This window comes from Schistocerca cancellata, chromosome 1 (genome assembly GCF_023864275.1).
Source record: "Schistocerca cancellata isolate TAMUIC-IGC-003103 chromosome 1, iqSchCanc2.1, whole genome shotgun sequence".
Classification (NCBI taxonomy): Eukaryota; Metazoa; Arthropoda; class Insecta; order Orthoptera; family Acrididae; genus Schistocerca; species Schistocerca cancellata.
The window spans coordinates 637720718-637742557 of record NC_064626.1 but is presented as its reverse complement, the minus strand read 5'-3'; positions in this window follow the sequence as shown (position 1 = coordinate 637742557).

Here is a 21840-nt window from a genome sequence, read left to right as displayed (position 1 = left end):
TCAATCGACAAGACGATGACAATAAAATGAATACAGTCAAAACAGAAAGTTCTGTACCAGTTGTGATAGTCAAATTACTTTTGCAACGTTGAAAAATGAAGTGTGACACTATTTCCTTATAAAGTTTGTAAATATGTGTACTTATAGCCTTAATTTTAAGAATCATCAAGAAAGACTGAATCCATGCAAACACTGATAGAAACTCAGAACAAATTCACAATGACCCACCGTCAGTAATTACAAATTGAAGCGTTAATTCTTTTATTATGAAATGAATGTGAAATGAAGTTTTTAATAACCTGTATGTTACACCCGAAAATTACAAATATTCCAATGGGCATGAGGATGAAAGTAATACCTTCGGTATTCCTTCCCTCCTCGTGGGAGGCAGTGTAATATTAGTAATTTTCGCCTCACAAACATTAATATACGCTCAATAGGAAACGCCTGATGGCCTAAAGTTATCGAACAATTGTAAAGTAAAAGAAATGAACCATCGCATAGCAGTAACAGAATCTATTATTCTTTATCTTTGCCGTTCTTGCGCGGTGCCAGTAAATCTCTATGTACATGTATCGATTAATGGTGTAAAAAAAAAAAAGAATTCTGTTGTTTCAAGACAAATGAGGCTTTTGGCGCCTCACCTTTTACTGTTTGTATTCCATGAGAGGCGGACGCGGACTTGCTGCGTTCCGCAACTGTATTTTATATTCTAAGTGAAAGTATTGAGTGAATATGCTAATTGTTATTTTTTCCAATCAGAAAACACGTAGTTTCTTGTAACTGATATCGAACAGACAGAGTCAAGAGGACATTTTGACTTTTATGTATAAAGTATCTAACCACAATGGTCATCTATTGTAATTTAATATGAAAAGGTACGTAGCATTAAAAAACGTGTGTTAAAGATAAGTGTGCTTATTTTCGTAAATTAACCTTGATGATTCCATCTCCTTATTTACCTGTATGTTAATTATTTTTGTGTTACTTCATCACCATAAATACGATCACGCTGATGGGCCGAATGCAGCATGAGGCAGAAGGAACATTATCGTTTTCCTATTATTTCTGAACCACTCCTTTTTTTTTAATTGTGTAGTGTTGCATTTCTTTTAAAGTCTATAAATCTTCTGGTCCCTTAGTGTTGATCCGGGTATGACTACATCGCGACTATAAAAATGCATAGAAATGATAATGTTTCTTCCGAACGATCTCAAATATATATATATATCAATATGCTGCTCTTATTCAGGTATTTAATGCTCAACGTATGTTATTATAATAGTGTAATCAATCTCTGATTCTGTTGCCAAGTGGCCCACCAAAATATTCACTTTTTCGACATTAAAAAAAAAGTAACAGTTCTTTTCATTTTCGTCCCCCAAGAGCAACGCTACAATCCGTCAGAATGACCTCCCAAAACCTTATCAGTTAATGCCAAACAGAATAATTGCTTGCGTAATGAAATGAGGTGGACAAACACGTTTTTGACTTTCTCAATTTGTGAAGCTCTTTCTCTTGATTAAATCATCCAATTTTCTGTATTTGTTATCATTTGTATACGTACATCACATATACAGATTTTAGACCAATTCGGATAACTCCTTCGTGGGACATTTTTTGGCCTTAGAGTGTATTTATAGTCTAAAAATATATAGAAGGTGTCTTCAAATATCTATTATTTATCTGAAAAATATTATCTTCAATTCGCTAAAACTGATATATGAAATTTAATAAATGGTGAAGCCGTAAGTGTGTCGGGATCCGGAAGTGGTAGACGAGCGAGCCCACACTCAGCAGAAAAGTTTAACACATTTATGTAACCGAACATTTTACATAAGGTGCACCGTGATAACCGTATCATATTTAATTTTTAATTTAGCATGGGCAGGATAATCACAGAACAGTATGTGAAAGCACCAGTAAAGAAAAAATACTACAAGATGAAAATAGTTTAAAAACATCGTAAAAAACGGGCAACCAGATGAAAAGAATCAAACATTACTTAAATGCGCTGTTAATTAAGACATAGCAAAGATAAAGATAGTTTAAAGGCGCCTATAAATAAAAATATAAAACTTATTTTAAAGCACTAATAATAAATGGGGAAATAATATAAGTGCCTGGATGAGCAAATCAGTAAATTTAACAAATATATATTTCGAATAACAAAATTTAGTTCGTAATCCACAATTTCTTTATAATACTCAAAGCCAAGCCATTTAACGGACGAAAAACGTCAAGACCTCATACACAAAAATATCATTCTGAAGCTGATATGAACATATTTTCATTCGACTCAGGTCCAAACAAGCCGACTCAGTGATACGGGTACAATAAAACAACTAGATTTTAGAAATCTAAAACGGAATAAACCACAGTACTACCTAACGTATTATAACAACTTAAAAAAACTACATATAATTTAACATAAACTCTAATTTTGCATCTTCCCCGCATACTATCACCATGAATGAATTTATGATATCTAATTTCTGTACTCAGTTAAGCATACAGGTGACTCAGTGCTAAGTATTTATGGAAAGATACCGCTCAGCACATATAGTACTTACCAACTGATTTAAATCACAGCATCACTCAAAAGTTATCGCGGCGCTGTTTTTGAAATTTAAGATAAAAGGAACAGTTGAATCTGTCACCTTGAATCTCACTTGATTGATACCAAATATCTCAACGACCAACATGTGAACATAAACAAAAGTGACAGGACAGCCGAGCTATCACAAGCACTATAGAGACTGATTCACGCGAGTACTATGTCATTGCGTTTTGGCACAAGGCACTCTTAAGGTGTACTACAGCAGACGGCAGCTCACCCTTTACTTCCACTGTAAAAATTAAAACCTGTATTGAACTCATGGCAACGGTCCAAGTCAGCTGTGAAAATACCACGAAGTAACCGACGACTTTATAAATGGCTACCCATCACATCGGCACGTCCAAAGTAGAAAACGTTCTGCCTTTCCAAGATGGCTCTCGTCTCTGCCCTGCTAGCACACTGTTTGTTATGTTGTATGATGGTGGTGTTTATTCGTCCCACATCACAAATCTTTATGGTGGGCCGGCCGCTGGGACCGAGCGGTTCTAGGCACTTCAGTGCGGAACCGCAAGACTGCTACGGTCGCAAGTTCGAATCCTGCCTCGGGCATGGATGTGTGTGATGTTCTTAGGTTAGTCAGGTTTAAGTAGTTCTAAGTTCTAGGGGACTGATGACCTCAGATGTTGAGTCCCATAGTGCTCATAGCCATTTGAACCATTTTTTTGAACTTTTATGTTGGTAACTGACAAACATATTCTCGGGGCCACCTACTTAACAAGAGCGTCTTTCGTCGATAACCAGGAAATAATAAAAATTATTATCTTGTAGTTACGCTTCCATATTCTCATAGCCGCTGGTCTGAGAAATATTTCTTTCTCTGTAATTTGTAGAGAAATGGGCAGGACGCCGGACTGAAGGTGGCTAAACTGTCATGTTTAAATTATGGGAACACTTTATTTATTTTACATCTGCATCTACATTCTCCAAGTCACCCTACGGTATGTAGCGAAGTGTAATTGGTATACGACTATCAGTGCCCCATTTTCCTGTACCATTCGTGATCGGCCCGCGTGAGGGCTTGATTCTCTCTACATTTACCTTCATCGTTCATTCGTGACACATACGCAGGTGGAAGCAATATATTGGCTTATTTCTCTAGAAACGTATGTTCTAGGAATTTAACAGTAAACAACACTGTGGTACAGAACACCCCGCTTCTAGCGTCCGTTACTGAAATTGACTGAGCACTTCGTGTGATGAGTAGTTTCGGATTATTATCTGGCATGTGGTCTATTACGATATGTCGCTAAGACGTTTGAGAGACGGCTTAAAGGAGGAACCGCAGTCCGATCTTCCTCAGTGAAACAATTTTGGAGAAAGTAGTTTAGCGTTTTGGCCTTCTGTCATCCTACATTTCGGTGCCCTTTTCGAAGATTAGCTAACGGTCTATTTCTAAAGCCATCACGTGACATCACGACGCACTCATTGGGATCTAATGGCCACTGCAGTTTCCTAGCACAGAATAAGTAATGGAAAGTTTTTGCCCGAAAATTTCAGTATGTTGGCCCTCTGTAAAGTGGACGATTTCTAAGTTTCCAGTTCCCTCGTAGTGTGTAATGCTGGCAAAAAACAACAAAGCACGTAAAAAACTCTTAATTTGTGAGAAGCGTGTGTTCGCAATTGTTGGTCACCCTCATTACGATGGCACATACAAAATATCGCTTATCTTTGCCTCCACTTTCTTAGATACAGCTGTCCACACGGTAAGACACAGATGTGACAGTCAGAAATGTTACTAGTATGACAGTAGATCGATTTCTGCAGAGAATTGTGGTTTTCTTCCACAAACTGCTCTGATTTTTTTGTCCGCTCTGCAGTTATCTAAGGACTGTCAACTGATCGGACTGCAAACGGAACATATTTACGAAATTTTGGGCTCGACTAGACAATCGGTACGAAACGTCTCTCGTCTTACAAGTAATCAACTAAATAGCGTTCCCAATGGAGCTTCGAGGAAGTGTCGAGGCTTGTAATGATAAAAGGCTAAGTTCCCGTTACTCTGGAAAGATACCACGTTTCTGCTTCAGTAAACAATTCTACCACATACAAAACAAAGTAGACGCTGAACGAAAACCCTTCATCTCCAACAGAGAACTATTAAAGTTCACTTCGCCCAGATTACAGCAGAAGATTTACACACTACATTATTTATGCATATTTCATCGTTTTCCTAGTTGTACCAAAAAATGTATTTTACTATTAAATTGGAAAACGTGTTAACCACCATTTTCGAGTGTAATACATTTATAGTTTTCAGTACAATTTTCAGTAGAGAAATTTAGAATGATGCACCGATTACAATACTTTCTCAACTGTAAATGGTACTGAAAAGTATAAATAGTCGTCCACTTGAAAGGGGTAGTCAACAATCTTTCAGGTTCAAAAAATGGTTCAAATGGCTCTGAGCACTATGCGACTTAACTTCTGAGGTCATAGTCGCCTAGAACTTAGAACTAATTAAACCTAACTAACCTAAGGACATCACACACATCCATGCCCGAGGCAGGATTCGAACCTGCGACCGTAGCGGTCGCTCGGTTCCAGACTGTAGCGCCTAGAACTGCACGGCCACTCCGGCCGGCATTCTTTCAGGATTTATCGTAAAATGTAATACTGTTGGTAGAAACCGGAAAATAATGTAATATTCATAAAGGACGTAATGAAACAGAAGAATTCAAAAACCACAGTGTGTACTGTCAGACTATTCTCCTACAAGCCAGAATTTTTTCATTCGCGTTGGACAAAAGGAAAGCTGCTAAATAATCAGTACTCTGTAAGATCCTCAAATGGCCATTACGTAAGACGGGTAGGGCATAATGACCACATGGCTAAAAAGGGCTAAATAAATTAAGTAATCCAATTTTAACTGCCATAATATGTGTACTGAGACAAAAAAGGAACTTATGTACACTATGAATTATATGATGAGAGCAAAAAAATTAGTTACGGAATACAATTATTACTTATTTTTCAAGAAAAAATTATTACTACTGAGAAAAGCTAAAGCAAAAGCTTTGGGCACAATTTTTGCACATTCATTTTCCTTCTAACCAATACTCACGCGCTGTTTGTGGGGCACGTGGCGTATCGTGTTCACTTCACCAAAATCTCAACGTTTCAAACGTTATTACAATTTAGTGTAACGTAATTCCCCTCGGACAGCTGAAATACTGCGCTTCGTTTACCTATCATACAGATGAATTATGTTTGGAACAACAGGAGGTCATCGTAATATTCATTTTGCTGTTTTAAGGTAAAAATAACTAAAACAGTCCAGTTATCTTCTTGTTGTCGGTATGTACTATTTGTTCACATATGTAACAGTAAAAAACGGAAGACACTTTCTAATTCTGGACGAGTATATTGGCCATTGTGCCCGCCTACGGGCCATTACGCAAAAGGTGTATTAATTGGCGACTGCCTTCGATGAAGCAATCGTCCGCATGTCTCTCTGTATAAACACTCTTCCAACATGAATACATCAGAAAAAATTGTTATATCAGTGTGTACTAATTACATGAGGTGAGACCTTACCTTACATCAGAGGGTCCCAAAATCGCACAAAACGTGAATGAGAGACAAAATAGTATCCTGGCTCCTTGAAATAGCTATGTGTAGCTGAGGTGATTTCATAGATCCCTCTGTGCAACTATCATAGGGCCTCACAAATTCACATGGTCGTTTTGCCCGAAATAGTCATTGTATCCATCCTTCTTCTAAATATGATCTGCATATTTCGTGTCTTCAGCTACAACAACGTAACTCCTCCGTATCAATTCCTTCCTGATCTCCGAGATGATGGCATAAGGACTGAGCACTGAAATTCGTGCCACGGGATTGTTCTTCCCTGTCCGCCTCAGAAGCGAAACCGCGGCCGGATACTGCGAGCGCGAGTTCAAAGGAGGTAGGGGGTAGTACGTAAGACAGCGCCAAGTGGAAGACTGATCACTCATCACGTCCGCCTGAAAATGGTAACACGTAAGTCTGGCGAAATAGCGCCTCATTTGGACGATGCAACTACGCTGACCACTTTAAAACACTTCTGAATCACCGAAGTCTTAAAATCAGAAATAATTGGAACATACTAATACGTGTTAAATTTCTTTGTGTTACACCATTACACTTGTTTCTCGCATCATAGCTTAGAAAGTCTCCTATCTTTGTAATGTTTCATCAGTAAATTCTTCCCTGACATAACACTTCTGACTCAGTATTCCCATGTTTTCGTGTGACCTCTTCTTCTTTTTTTTCGCATGAATCCATTTAGCAATCTTCTTAGGCAATCTGTCCTGACCCAAATGAAATACATGACCATACCATCTTACTTGTGCTTCGACTGTATCTGTCACAAGGGTGCGGAGGTTCAGTATCTTACCTATGTGTTAATTTTTAATAAACAGTTAACCTAGGACACATCCTAGATCCCATATCTATTGACAATCAGTTCCTCCTAATTCTTTCAGTTATTCCCGTGTTTCTGTTGCACACGCTGCCATACTTTCTACAAGGTTTTTTTTTATATCCTAATCTTGGTTTCTGATACAATATGTATGCTCTATAGAATGCCATTGGTTTGCTTGCTTGTCTAAATTGGCCAAAGTGGTTCATAATTTCGCTTTTACTAATTACATCATTGTTAATAATAACTTAGAAATACTTATAACACTCGATAGAACTTACTACACCAAAATCAGACGTCGGGTTATAGCACAACAACACAGTACTCTGCTTTACTAACAATTTACATTTGAATGAAGTGTATAAATACCTTGAGTATATTATTGTCAAGAATATATCTTTTAATAATGTCCCGTATGCAAAATAACCAGTGAAAGAGAATTTAAAGAATTACACAGGCCAACGATGGAAATTTTTTTGCTGGATGTACCTCATTCTTATGTTCTTTAGGATGGGATACCCAGATATGATACTTAAAAAACAGTATCACCCACCATCCCTTCACATTTTACAGTTCAATTTATCAAATTAAGCGATTTTTTAAAAAAATTTAACAGCTTTTATATAGTGAAAATAATTTAAAGAGGATGTGTAATGAATGTAGATGACGTTGGTAGCACTGCCGAAAACGTTTGCTGGCAAAAAAGGTCGATTTTATTTTTATGTTAACAGATGGTGTTTTGTAAGTCTAATAGTGGTTGTAAAAACTCTGCTGACAGTTTTTGTTGTATTTGTGGTGAATTTGTGATTAAAAAACACCAAAGAAACATTACAGACCTTGTGAAAAAGGTTTATCTATCATACTTTGGATCTAAACTAGGCGATAAAGGTAAATCTTGTGCGCCGCGTAAGATATGTTATGTGTGTGTTGAAGATCTGAGAAAATGGTCCAAAAAGGAGAAAAAAGCCTTTAGAGTTGCTGTTCCTATGATATGCAGGGAGCCAAGAAATCATTCCGATGATTGTTACTTTTGCAGTGTTGATATTACTGGTCATAATTCGAAAAAACAAGAAGGTAATGGGCTACCCTAACCTTCCGTCCGCCATCCGACCAGTGGGGCATGATGTAAATTTGCGGTTCCTGAACCATCAGATGACTTAAATTCTATTCCAACAGAAGTATTTTCGTATGTACAATGTGATTTACATGAACCAGATGAATTCCATTCGAAAACAAAGTCTAGAGCCCAAACTGTTTACTCAGACCGAGGTTAACGATTTGGTTTGGGATCTGGGCTTAACTACAGAAAAGGCTCAATTTCTTGACTCTAGATTAAAAGACAAGAACTTATTGGCTGTCGGAACCAGCGTATACATGTATAGAAAGAGAGAGCAGCAATTTTCCAAGTTTTTTCAACAAGAGATGATTTAGTGTACTGCTCAGACATTACCAGTCTGATGAATCAGTTTGGTATTGAATACAAAAAGGAAGACTGTAGGCTGTTTACTGATTCATCCAAAACTAGTTTAAAGGCTGTTTTATTACATAGTGATAACATGTATGCATCTATACCTGTTGGACATTCTGTACATATGAAAGAGAGCTATAAAAACCTGCATATAGTGCTAAATAAAATAGGCTCTTCTGCTCATGACTGGATGATACGTGACGAACTAAATGTAACACGCATGCTCCTTGGTCAGCAAGGTGGCTTTACCAAATTTCCATATTTCTTGTGTGAATGGGACACTAGGGCTGTGGATCAAAGCTGGTGAAGAAAGAAATGGCCTATCAGGTAGCCATTAAAACCTGGTGATAAAAACTTGTAGCTCCAAAAATCGTACTCCTACCACCTCTACATACAAAGTTAGGCCTAATGAAACAGTTTGTAAAGACTTTGCCTAACGATTGACCATGTTTTAATCATATCTGTCAAAAGTTTTCACACCTTTCATAAGCTGAACTAAAAGAAGGCGTCTTTCTCGGACCTGACATTAGAAAATTGGTGCTCGATGTTAACTTTGAATCCAAAATGACCTTAAATAAGAAAGATGCATGGGTATCATTCAAGCAAGTCGTTGCAAAGTTCATAGGACATGAAAAAGACCCAAAATATGTTTCTATTATAGGTAAAATGTTAAAGAAGTTTAAAACCTTAGGATGTTTAATGATCCTGAAATTTCACTTTTTGAACAGTCACCTTGATTAATTTCCGGATAACATGGGAGATGTTAGTGAGGCGCAGGGAGAGCGTTTTCACCAGGACATTAAAGTGATCGGAAAACGCTACCAAGTCTGCTGTAACACCAACATGATGGTTGACTACTGTTGGTCACTTCACCGAGAATTTCAGCCAGCGACTCATAGTAGAAAAAGCTACTGGATACTTTCCGTAATATGTTGTACATCTTTTATTTTTGACGATCGTTATTGCGCAAAGTATATCACACAATAACGATCAAGTTATGTCAGCATCAGTCTGCTCCCACGTAATTGTTTCATTTCGGGTTCGATGCCTTATCCCAAATTAATATCGAACCATTAGTAACACGGTAATTCCTTAATTAGGCTACCACCCAGAGAGGAAGGGGAGTGTTACAAGGTTGTGACTCACACGTCCAGTAATCAGATATTTTATTTTTACTCAATCAATGGTTAAACCAAATTTCTGATATCCTCTGTACCCAGTTCCAATCATGTAGGTCATGTAACCGGCATCATCTATAAAAATGACTTGGTCACCACCAGAATACTTAGTGAAGAGCAAATTATAATTCATAAACACACCATTACAACGTAAAAAACGTTTTCATTATCTTAAAGCAGGAGTGAAGTTGATTTTAAATGATGATGTTATTGCGTATCTATGTCGTCCTCCTATGATGAATGATATCTCTCCATATATTTTTGTAAGTAATTTAATTCCAAAAGCTGTGACATTATATACGTCTCCCACGGCCTGAACACATGAACGAGTCACTAAATTCCTCGACACTGCAGTCCACATTTTACAGAAGGGAATGCTATCATCAGCTTCCTTAAGATAAATGAAAACCATTGGGGCCTGTAAGTTTTCTTTCCGCGGCCTCTTCTAAAGAAAATACACTCCTGGAAATTGAAATAAGAACACCGTGAATTCATTGTCCCAGGAAGGGGAAACTTTATTGACACATTCCTGGGGTCAGATACATCACATGATCACACTGACAGAACCACAGGCACATAGACACAGGCAAAAGAGCATGCACAATGTCGGCACTAGTACAGTGTATATCCACCTTTCGCAGCAATGCAGGCTGCTATTCTCCCATGGACACGATCGTAGAGATGCTGGATGTAGTCCTGTGGAACGGCTTGCCATGCCATTTCCACCTGGCACCTCAGTTGGACCAGCGTTCGTGCTGGACGTGCAGACCGCGTGAGACGACTCTTCATCCAGTCCCAAACATGCTCAATGGCGGACAGATCCGGATATCTTGCTGGCCAGGGTAGTTGACTTGCACCTTCTAGAGCACGTTGGGTGGCACGGGATACATGCGGACGTGCATTGTCCTGTTGGAGCAGCAAGTTCCGTTGCTGGTCTAGGAATGGTAGAACGATGGGTTCGATGACGGTTTGGATGTACCGTGCACTATTCAGTGTCCCCTCGACGATCACCAGTGGTGTACGGCCAGTGTAGGAGATCGCTCCCCACACCATGATGCCGGGTGTTGGCCCTGTGTGCCTCGGTCGTATGCAGTCCTGATTGTGGCGCTCACCTGCACGGCGCCAAACACGCATACGACCATCATTGGCATCAAGGCAGAAGCGACTCTCATCGCTGAAGACGACACGTCTCCATTCGTCCCTCCATTCACGCCTGTCGCGACTCCACTGGAGGCGGGCTGCACGATGTTGGGGCGTGAGCGGAAGACGGCCTAACGGTGTGCGGGACCGTAGCCCAGCTTCATGGAGACGGTTGCGAATGGTCCTCGCCGATAGCCCAGGAGCAACAGTGTCCCTAATTTGCTGGGAAGTGGCGGTGCGGTCCCCTACGGCACTGCGTAGGATCCTACGGTCTTGGCGTGCATCCGTGCGTCGCTGCGGTCCGGTCCCAGGTCGACGGGCACGTGCCCCTTCCGCCGACCACCGGCGACAACATCGATGTACTGTGGAGACCTCACGCCCCACGTGTTGAGCAATTCGGCGGTACGTCCACCCGGCCTCCCGCATGCCCACTATACGCCCTCACTCAAAGTCCGTCAACTGCACATACGGTTCACGTCCACGCTGTCGCGGCATGCTACCAGTGTTAAAGACTGCGATGGAGCTCCGTATGCCACGGCAAACTGGCTGACACTGACGGCGGCGGTGCACAAATGCTGCGCAGCTAGCGCCATTCGACGGCCAACACCGCGGTTCCTGGTGTGTCCGCTGTGCCGTGCGTGTGATCATTGCTTGTACAGCCCTCTCGCAGTGTCCGGAGCAAGTATGGTGGGTCTGACACACCGGTGTCAATGTGTTCTTTTTTCCATTTCCAGGAGTGTATTTGCGTGTGCATGATCTTCCAGCATGGAGATTACCATGCTCTTCATCGCCGAGAGTATGTCATTCTCGCCTTTACATTTTTTCCATATAAGGTAAAGAATAAATTTGTTTTGTTTAGTCCTCTATATTCTGAGCATTTCCTTCTGTCACCTTTTTATATATGTTGGATATTTATTTTGTTTTCCATTCATCTGGTAATTTTTCACCTCTTAATAAGCAATAAAAAACACTTTTGGTTTATTCCAAGAGTTTATCTGTTGTACACTTGAGCAATTCAATAGGCAATCCGTTGTGACCTGAACATAGTCCATTCTTCATAGTCATCAACAGATTTTTTTTTTATTTCTACAGGCATTACAGTTATTGCATGTACTAACATAAGCTCGAATGTGTCAATAATTTCTGGACCTAATGAAAGTTAAAGGTTTATTCTGAATGGTACACTGTCGTAACAAAAATCATGGGATAGCTCCTTGCCCGGCTTAGTGCAGCAACTCGACGCGGCATTCACTCTGTAAGGCGTCAGGCAAATCTAACACCTTCCATGAAAACCCTGACATGATAAGCAAATCCAGTAGTATGTCACATAGCTCCGAATAAATCGTGACATTAAATTAACCAAAGTAATACGAGTAACGAGTGAGCAAATGGAATACCAGAGACTAACACAAGAATGCCTAAATGCATGTTATACCTTCCCACCGTGAGACAGACGCAGTTCCGAGGGGAGAAACGAGAACAGAAGCCGAGAGCAGAACCGTGTTAAGCTGGACGGCCCTACGATAAGGGACGGACACTCACGTCGCCAGCTAACCGCTAGTACCACCCCCCAGCCCACGTTAAAAGCTAGAGCCCTCCAGAAGAACAGTATAGATCTTACGATAACACAAATAGGGCCACCCCAACCCAAAATTTTAGCGTGAGACTTTTTTGCGTCTCTGTTACATCAGGACCACCCCCCAGCCCATGTTAAAAGATAGAGCCCTCCAGAAGAACAGTATAGATCTTACGATAACACTAAAAGGACCACACCAGCTGCAAGTTTTAGCATGAGACTTTTTCACGTCTCTGTTACGTTGCAAACTTTAAAAACATTGCCCCAACACGAAAAGCATGTTTCTCATTGGACAGACAGAATTTTTGTAGGCGGAGCTTAAAGTTAACATTGAGACCCTGATTGGTCAGATGAAAACACAGCCAGATAGTTTTTTTAAACCCACTTGGGTTAATTGTAGTAACTAGAAGATAGGAGGGAGTTGCTTCCGAGACGGCGAGGTGAGCGGAGATGTGCTGTCCGCCGCCCCCTGACGAACACCGACAAGGAAATGAACGCACGCGATGCCGCATAACAGCGCATAAAGGTTCACTCAGAACTGCAGAAGTCTCATCTGTTACACCCCCTTTTTGCGTAGTACTAGTGTCGATCAACAATTAAAGCTCATGGTGTTCACATTTGCCACCTGAAGTAAAAATCTGAAACGCGATGTTTTTTCTGTTATATAGTTATTGAGAAGCCACATCAGCCACTGTAATTTATGACAAGTTAGATAAGTAATTAAAGATAATTGAGGGTCACTGTAAACCATTTTGATAGTTTTCTCTTTTGTGAAACTTAATTTAAACCTAGATTACAGATGTGATATGGCATAGGTCATCCTTCGATCCATTATAGAACTTGGAAACCCATTCCGGTAATATTCGTTCACATTTTTGTTGAATGCAGTTGGTTTTTATCATCCTGTATTAAAACATTTCCTTTTATCAGTAGTGCAATTTATAAACAATGTTTTGTGAGTAGAATAAAATTTACAATGGCAAACTTAACTGCTTTTTCGATGTTTTTTACCAGCTAACTAAAATTAGGAAAGCCTTGAACCCCTTCCACTAAATTTAGTTAGTATTAAGATTCTTTTACAGGGAGAGCAGTGGAGCTGACGCTGAAATCATTAAGTATTTGGTTATATCATCGCTAGTCTCACTGAACTCTTCTGAACTCTACATGTCATATGTGGTCTGACGTCTCCTTACCAGCAACAGGTCCCAGGTTCTAACTAGTCAATTCCCTAAAAAACATACTCAGAGCGTCGTTGCGCGAAAGTGGTAGGGAGACACGATATAGAACAAACAGACACGACGCAGAATGTTAGAACTCGACAGGTCGTATGCCCACTGCATAAAAATTGAGTCACGCTGCCTCTACAGGCGTCCATAATTGCGGAATTGTTGCCGGTGCATTTTGTGCACGAACTGACATCCCGATTATATATTTAAAATGTGGGATAAGATTCACGTCGGGCTGTATGGGTGGCCTGGTGAGATGGTGCTTTGTCTGGGAACAAATTATCTTCAAGTGGCCGAGCATAACGATTTCCAGTCAATGATCGGTTTAGATGGACCAGAGATCACATTCGAATCTTTTTAAACGCTGCCTACACGATTACGGAGCCACCACCAGGAAACACAGTGCCTTGTTGGCAACTTGGGTCCACAGCTTGTGTGATCTGCGCCACAATCGAATACCCCCATCAACTTTACCAACTGAAATTATGATTCGTCTACCAGGCCAGGGTTTTCCAGTCCTCTATGGTTCAACCGATAGGTCGTGAGCCCAGGAGAAGCACTGCAAGCGATGTCGTGCTGTTAACAACGGCATTTGCGTCGGTTGTCTGCTACCATGTCCATTGATGCCAATTTCGCCACATTGCGCTAACGAATACGTTCGTCGTACTTCCACATTGATTTCTGCGTTTTTTTCACGCAGTGTTGCTTCTCTGTCAGCTCTGATAACTCTATGTAAACGTTGCTTCTCTCGGTCGTTAAATGAAGAGCGTCGGCCACTGCGTTGTCCGTGGTGAGAAGTAATGTCTGAAATCATATGGTTTGCACACACTCTTGACACTGTTGATCTCGGAGTACTGAATTCCCTAACGCTTTCCAAATGGGAGTGTTCCATGTTTCTACCACTAACTACAATTCCGCTGTGAACGTCTGTTAAGTCCTGGCTTGAGGTTATTATCACCTGATTACAAATGACAACTCCGCCAGTGTACTGATCTTTTGTACCTTGCGTACTCCTGTATATATGGTCTATTGCTATCCCATGACCGGCCGGAGTGGCCGAGCGGTTCTAGGCGCTACAGTCAGGAACCTCGCTACCGCTACGGTCGGAGGTTCGAATCCTGCCTTGGGCATGGACGTGTGTGATGTCATTAGGTTAGTTAGGTTTAAGTAGTTCTAAGTTCTAGGGGACTGATGGCCTCAGAAGTTAAGTCCCATAGTGTTCAGAGCCATTTGAAATATTTTCGAGCTATCCCATGACTTTTGTCATCTCAGTGCATACACTATGATTAGCTTGAATGAGAGGGTCGTTCTTCTATAGAGCGCAATTCCAAAGTTTATACAGAATGGTATGGCTTTGAAACGTGCTACATGATACGATTGTAACTTAAAAAGTTGAATTTCAATGACATGGCTGCATATCAGCGGTTTTTTACAAACGCTAGAAGGATCGAAAACATACGAACACCGCCTATGAATTAACGCTTTGTAATTTCTGACGAGCACTTTTTCACCCTTCTGTTTCTCTCGTTTTTAGTACATTATCTGTTAAATCTCTCACGCAATTGGCAATCAACTGAACAGCTACAAATGGAAACGGTCGACGGTGGCAACAGAGGACTCACGCACCAACAGCAGTGCCGTTATGGCATACAGCAGACGTTAATCAGCCGAGATAAACGCTGCGATGCGGTGCTGCGGGGCTGTGCGCTCGAAGTCGCCACCTGGGGGCGCCGCTGTCAATTCGATTAAGGGCCGAGCGGAAGAGAGGCCGCGCCGCGCAAATCCCGTACTGCGCCGCCGCCCCCGCAACCCCCCCCCCCCGTCCACACAACCCCTCGCCAGAACCTGATGAATATGTAAACAGCGGCGTGGCGCGCCGCGCGGCTAATTCCGGAACTGACACAGTAGCAGTCCGCTTGGCGCTGGCGACCCCGCCCGCCAGGAACACACTTGCTGCCGGCCCACGCTCAGTGGCGATCCGTGTTCAGCGTCCCCGTCTCCACACCCACCATCCCTCGCGAGGTTGTCGTTCCTTTAAATGAAGAATTTGATCAGTATAGTACCGTACGCAATTAACGTTCGTGCAGGACGTCCGATCATTAACAGTAAAGAGCCCTGCAACAGATCTCACTGTATTCTTCCACCTGCTGGCATTCGCTCGCTGCTCGTACGGTCTCGCAAGCCATTACATCAGCCTTAGCTGCAGACAAAAGGACGCTTGGGTAAGTGGGGAACTACCTTTATTTTATGCTATGGGTGCCGAACATGTTAATACACAGTTCTTCAAATGGTTCAAATGCCTCTGAGCACTATGGGACTTAACATCTGAGGTCGTCAGTCCCCAAGAACTTAGAACTACTAAAACCTAACTAACCTAAGGACATCACACACATCCACGTCCGAGGCAGGATTCGAACCTGCGACCGTAGCGGTCGCGCGGTTCCAGACTGAAGCGCCTAGAACCGCTCGGCCACCGGCGGCCGGCACACAGTTCTTCATCGAAGATAGTGAGTTTTTATGGTTTGTACCTTCTTCTGATCTTGCAGTTCCTACGTTCCTCAATGACATTCTTGTTGTGGTATGCGGGACGGGGGTCAGATGTGAGGGTTGGCTGATTAGTCTCTGACTACGTGGTAGACGTAATGCGCTCTTGCGCCTCCTACTGCTAATGGTGAGACAACAATGTCCTCTTTTCTAATATGGCCACTATATGCAGAGGACGACACCTACATAGCAAAAATTTTAAAGTTTTGCACATTATCTTTATTCTACTTAACCAACAAAGTTAGCCTATAGGATAAGTGAAGGATCGTGTAATGGTAGCAAGTCTGCTTTTAACGAAGTCTTCATCTCTGTATACATATAAAAGGCCATATAGTGACTGACAGATTTACTGACGGACTCATCATCACCCAGCGCAATTGGTTAAGTATAGAAACAGGAAATCTGGAGAGGATGTAGATCGTATACCTCTAAGTGAGTGAAACAGGGACCGAAAATTTTTTGAATTTATGTTGTTATTAATGTAATTTAGGAGCTAGAACTACGAAAACTGGTATTTGGTTTCTCGATTAGAAATAAGAAAGACTGCATTTCAACATTTTTCTAGAAACTGAAACATTATACCGCTGAATTTTTTTTACATACAAATCATTATTTAAAAAATTACTAATACATTTTCAAAGCGACAAGTATGAACATTGACTTCTCAGTCGCAAGTGTTTTTGGAAAAGTCAGTTCCAATGGGGATCAAATATGAGACGAAAGTTTTATGGAAATATTTCGTTGTGAAAACAGTTTTTAAGCAAAATCTATGAAACGCTGTATTTGGCTTCTCGTTTAGAACTAAAAAGAATTGGGAATTCACCTCTAAGCGACTGATTCGCTGAGTCATCATCACCAACTCAAACCAATAGGGATAGAAACACCATATTCTGAGTGTTGACCTTATGCTATAGGCATCGTTTAGTAATGGATTGTCAAAAAATCCTGCCTAAAAGAACGAAGTAGTCGATGATAGGTATTTTGAATATATACCGCTATTAAGACAGTTTTGAAGTTAGAACTACTAAAATTTCTGTTTAGTTACTCGGCCAGAAATAAAAAATACGTGTATGATTACTTTTGGGAATTCAACCAGTGAGAGGTAAAATAGCAGGTGAAATTTTGTTTTGAAAGTAAATCATTGCTGAAATACTAATGAAGCCTTTTTAAAAATACCACTTTAAAAACTCGTACTTGACTTCTCGGTTATAAATAGAAAAGGAACGAGATGCGTTGTTCCTAGAAATTCAACTCGTAAGGGGGTGAAATTCATCGAGGAAAACTTTTATTAAAATATTTCGTTATGGAAGCCCTTTTAAAACTAAATACAAGAAAATTTATGTATGGCTTCTCAGATAGAATTTAAAAAACACATGTTTAAGTGTTATTTGATAATTCCACCCCTAGTGCAATGAAATATGGAATGGCATTTTTATACAAAAGATTTTATTATATCACGAAGTTTCTGAAGTCACTTTACGAAAACTGTTAGTGCTTCGAAAGGAATATGTGTTAAGGGATGAAAGTTATGGTGGAAATATCACCACAAGAACTGAAAATGGAGGATCAAAAGAGACCTCTGAGTCCAGCTACCATAAACACTTTTTGGTCAGAAGTACATTCGGAAAAGACCTCATTAGCGTACAGAATTTAAAAGATATTGCAGTTTTTGAACAACATGAAATTTCGATTAAAGAATGTCTATGCAGACCATACCATCTAACCGATTGAAGCAGCGAGTGCTAAGCTAGATTAGTATAAGGCTGAAGAAGTATTCTCTGAAAATTTTTTCGAGCAGTTACTTCATGAGCCCACTCGAATAGTAAACGGTTGTGAAAACACCCATGACTTCTTTGCAAGAAATAATCCTGAGCTAATAACGAGCATCAAAACTGAAACAACGATTAGCACAGCGTAGCGAGACTGAATACTGCAACTGCCAAATCTTCCAAAATAAATGAAAATATATATATTCAAGAAATGAGATAAAAATTAGCTTGACGCATCCTGAGAGACAATATCCGCTATTCCGCAATTAACCATGTAAGTGTAGACCAGATGTGGCTTGAATTCACAGAAAAAGTATCGACAGCAGTTGAGATATTTATATCAAACAAATTAACAAACGACGGAGCTGATCCCCTATGGTACACAAAACAGGTCAGAATACCTCTACAGAAACAACGACAAAAAGTATGCCAAATGGCAACGAATGCAAAATTCCCAAGATTGGTGACCTCTTACAGAAGCCCGAAAAGAAGGTCAGACTTCAAATGCGACATACTTGTAATAGTCTCTACAAGAAAAATTTATCTCGAAACCTGGCAGAAAATCCAAGGAGATTCTGGCCGTATCCAAAGTAGATATGCTAGCGCCAAGACACAACCAATGCACTCCCTGCGCGATAGCAATGGAAATACTATCCGATGACAGGGCTGCTAAGGCAGAGTTCCTAGACACAGCCTTCCGAAATTACTTCACCAAAGACCACGAAGTAAATATTCCAGAATTCGAATCAACATCATCTGCCAACATAAGTAACTTAGAAGTAGATATCCTCGGAGTAGTGAATCAACTTAAATCATTTAGCAAAAGCAAGTCTTCGCTCCATACTGTATATCAATTAGGCACCTTTCAGAGTATGCTCAGCAATCATATACAACTGCTTGGTGACGAAAGATTCGTACCCAAACACTGGAATGTGACACAAATCACACCAATATTCAAGAACGGCGGTAGGAGTAGCCCACTAAATTACAGGCTCATACCATAAAGGTCGATATGCAGCACGATTGTGGAACAAATATTGTATTCCAACATTATGAATTACTTCCATGACAATGGTGTATTGACACAAAGTCAACATGGATTTAGAAAGCATCGTTATTGTGAAGCATAACTAGCTCGTTAATCACATGAAGTGTTGAGAGCTGTCGACAAGGGATTAAATTGGATTCCGTATTTATAGATTTCCTGAAGGCTTTTGACAGCGTATTTCACAAGCAGCTTGTACCAAAGTTGCGTGCTAATGGATATCGTCTCAGTTATGCGACTGGATTCGTGATTTCGTGGCAGAGATGTCACTGTTCTTAGTAATTAACAGGAAGTCATCGAGCAAAACAAAAGCAGTTTGTGGCGCTGGTGGGATTATTTGGGGGAGGAGACCAAACTGCGAGGTCATCGGACTCATCGGATTAGGAAAGGATGGGGAAGGAAGTCAGCTGTGCCCTTTCGAAGGAATCATCCCGGCATTTCCCTGGAGCGGTCTATAGAAATCACGGGAAACCTAAATCAGGATGGCCGGACGCAGAATTGAACCGTCGTCCTCCCGAATGCGAGACCAGTGTGCTAACCACTGCGGCACCTCACTCGTTGATTTGTGGCGGTCTCCAACGTAGTGTTACAGATCTGTTCTTCCTTAACTACATACATGATTTAGGAGACAGTCAGAGCACGTGTCTTGGGTTGTTTGAAGAAGATACTGCCGTTTATCGTCTCTTTAAGTCAGGAGAACATCAGGACTAATTGCAAAACGCTTTACAAAAGATATCTGAGTAGTTCAAAAATTGACAATTGACCCTAAATACTGAAAAGTGTGAGAGCATCCACAGGGGTGCTAAAAGGAATCCGTTAAATCTCGATTACACAATAAATCAATCAAATTTAAAGGCTGCAGATTCAGCTAAATATCTACGAACTACACTTACAAACAGTTTAATTTGGAAAGCACATAGAAATTGTTCAGGGGAAGGCGAACAAAAAAACTGCATATTCATGGAAGAACTCTTACAAGATGAAACCGATACGCTAAGGAGACTGCCTACACTGCACTTGTCCGTGCTCTTTTGGAGTACTGCTGCGCAGTGTGGGATCCTTAACAGATAGGATTAACGGAGTACATTGAGAACATTCAAAGAAGGGAAATAGAAGAGAGTGTCACAGACATGAAACAGGATTTCGGATGAACATCAATAAAACAAAGGCGTTTCTCGTTGTGGCGGGATTTCTTACAATTTCTTCTCGGAATGCAAGAATATGTTGTTGACGACGGTCTACATACGGAGAAATGATCATAACAATAATGTAACGAAAATTAAAACTCGCTAGGAGAGATACATGTGTTCGTTTTTTCTGGGAGCGGTTCGAGAATCAGGGTTCAGGTTGTTCGAAGAACCCTCTGCCAGGCATTTAAGTGTGATCAGAGTATCCATATATATGTACAAGTAGATGAACAAAATAAGTTAAAAGTTACTTGCCATTAACGGAATTTAATTGATACTGAAGTTGTATTGTATTGTATTGTATGGTAACCGGGGGCCTAGAAACGACGGAGAGGTTCCGTCCCCGCCGCAGCCGAAGTGGTCCACACCCTCACGACGAATACTGCAGTCCACTTCACCCCTCTGCCACAGCACGCCGAGCCACTCTTTCAGTGTTATTGTGTGGTCCGGCCCATAGTGGACCCCCCAGGTAACGTCTCACACCAGACGTGTGGAAACCCTATGTTTCCGTGGTAGAGTAATAGTGGTGTACGAGTACGTTGATAATTTGTTTGCGCAGCAATCGCCGACATAGTGTAGCTGAGGCGGAATAAGGGGAACCAGCACGCATTCACCAAGGCAGATGGATAACCGCTTTAAAAACCATCCACAGACTAGCCAGCTCACCGGACCTCGACACAAGTCCGCCGGGCGGATTCGTGCCGGGGACCAGGCGCTCCTTCCCACTCCGGAAAGCCGTGCGTTAGACCGCACGGCTAACCGTACGGGCCAATACTGAAATTAATAGAAAGTAATCCGTCTTTTGCAGAATACTATTTCCTCTGGAAAGGCGCAAATATTACATAATGTGAGCTGTGAAAAATTTTTTTGTTTATCCCCCAATTAGGATAAAAGGGTGTGACTAAACAGTTGGAGGAAAACTGTGGTAGTAAGAGCATGTGGAGACTGTGGCACCAACCTCTCATTGTCTTTGCCGCTTCCTGATGCAAGATTAAGGAACTGAAATTCGTTTTGGGGTTAAGTCTGCAATATATACTGTGCATCCAAAACAAACGAGAAGCAAACGGCTCATATTACCGATCAAGCTAACACGGATTGCAAAAACGTACCTCTGCTCCAAGATAGGAGGAGCGGTAAAACAGATGGGCGTCCGCTCCCGTCTCTTTAGATCTCAGACAGCTTGGCTTGAACTCCTTTTCCTAACTCTACAGAAATAAATATTCCTTATGCCTGAGTGACAGCCTCTCAAAAATCACGGATTGAGGGACTTTCTCTGTACTACAGCAAACGTGAAGCACAGGAAATACCACAAAATTTTCGAAGAATCGGGGAAAAGGCAGCTTAATCCTCCCTCTCTGCGTACACGAACTACGTTTCCCTTCACGGCGCTGGTAGCTGTGTTGCTTTTCCCATTGGTCCGTTCGTCCGCGCGCTACACTAGGTGAACCGACGAAATCGCATTGGAAACAATTTTTGGAGCACTCCAGCACTTTCACTGGCGCCGGACGTGGTTCCATCAGCAGCTCACACAGAAGAGGCAGGTCATCGTAACCACATAATCACTATGGGATGGCGAGGCCAATGCGGCATCACCGCCTACCTTGGCGTCGCTTGGCAAAACACAAAGGCAATGATGTGAGGTGTTCGACTTACGCCAAGTGTTTGCTAAGGGGGCGGGGTTGATGCTA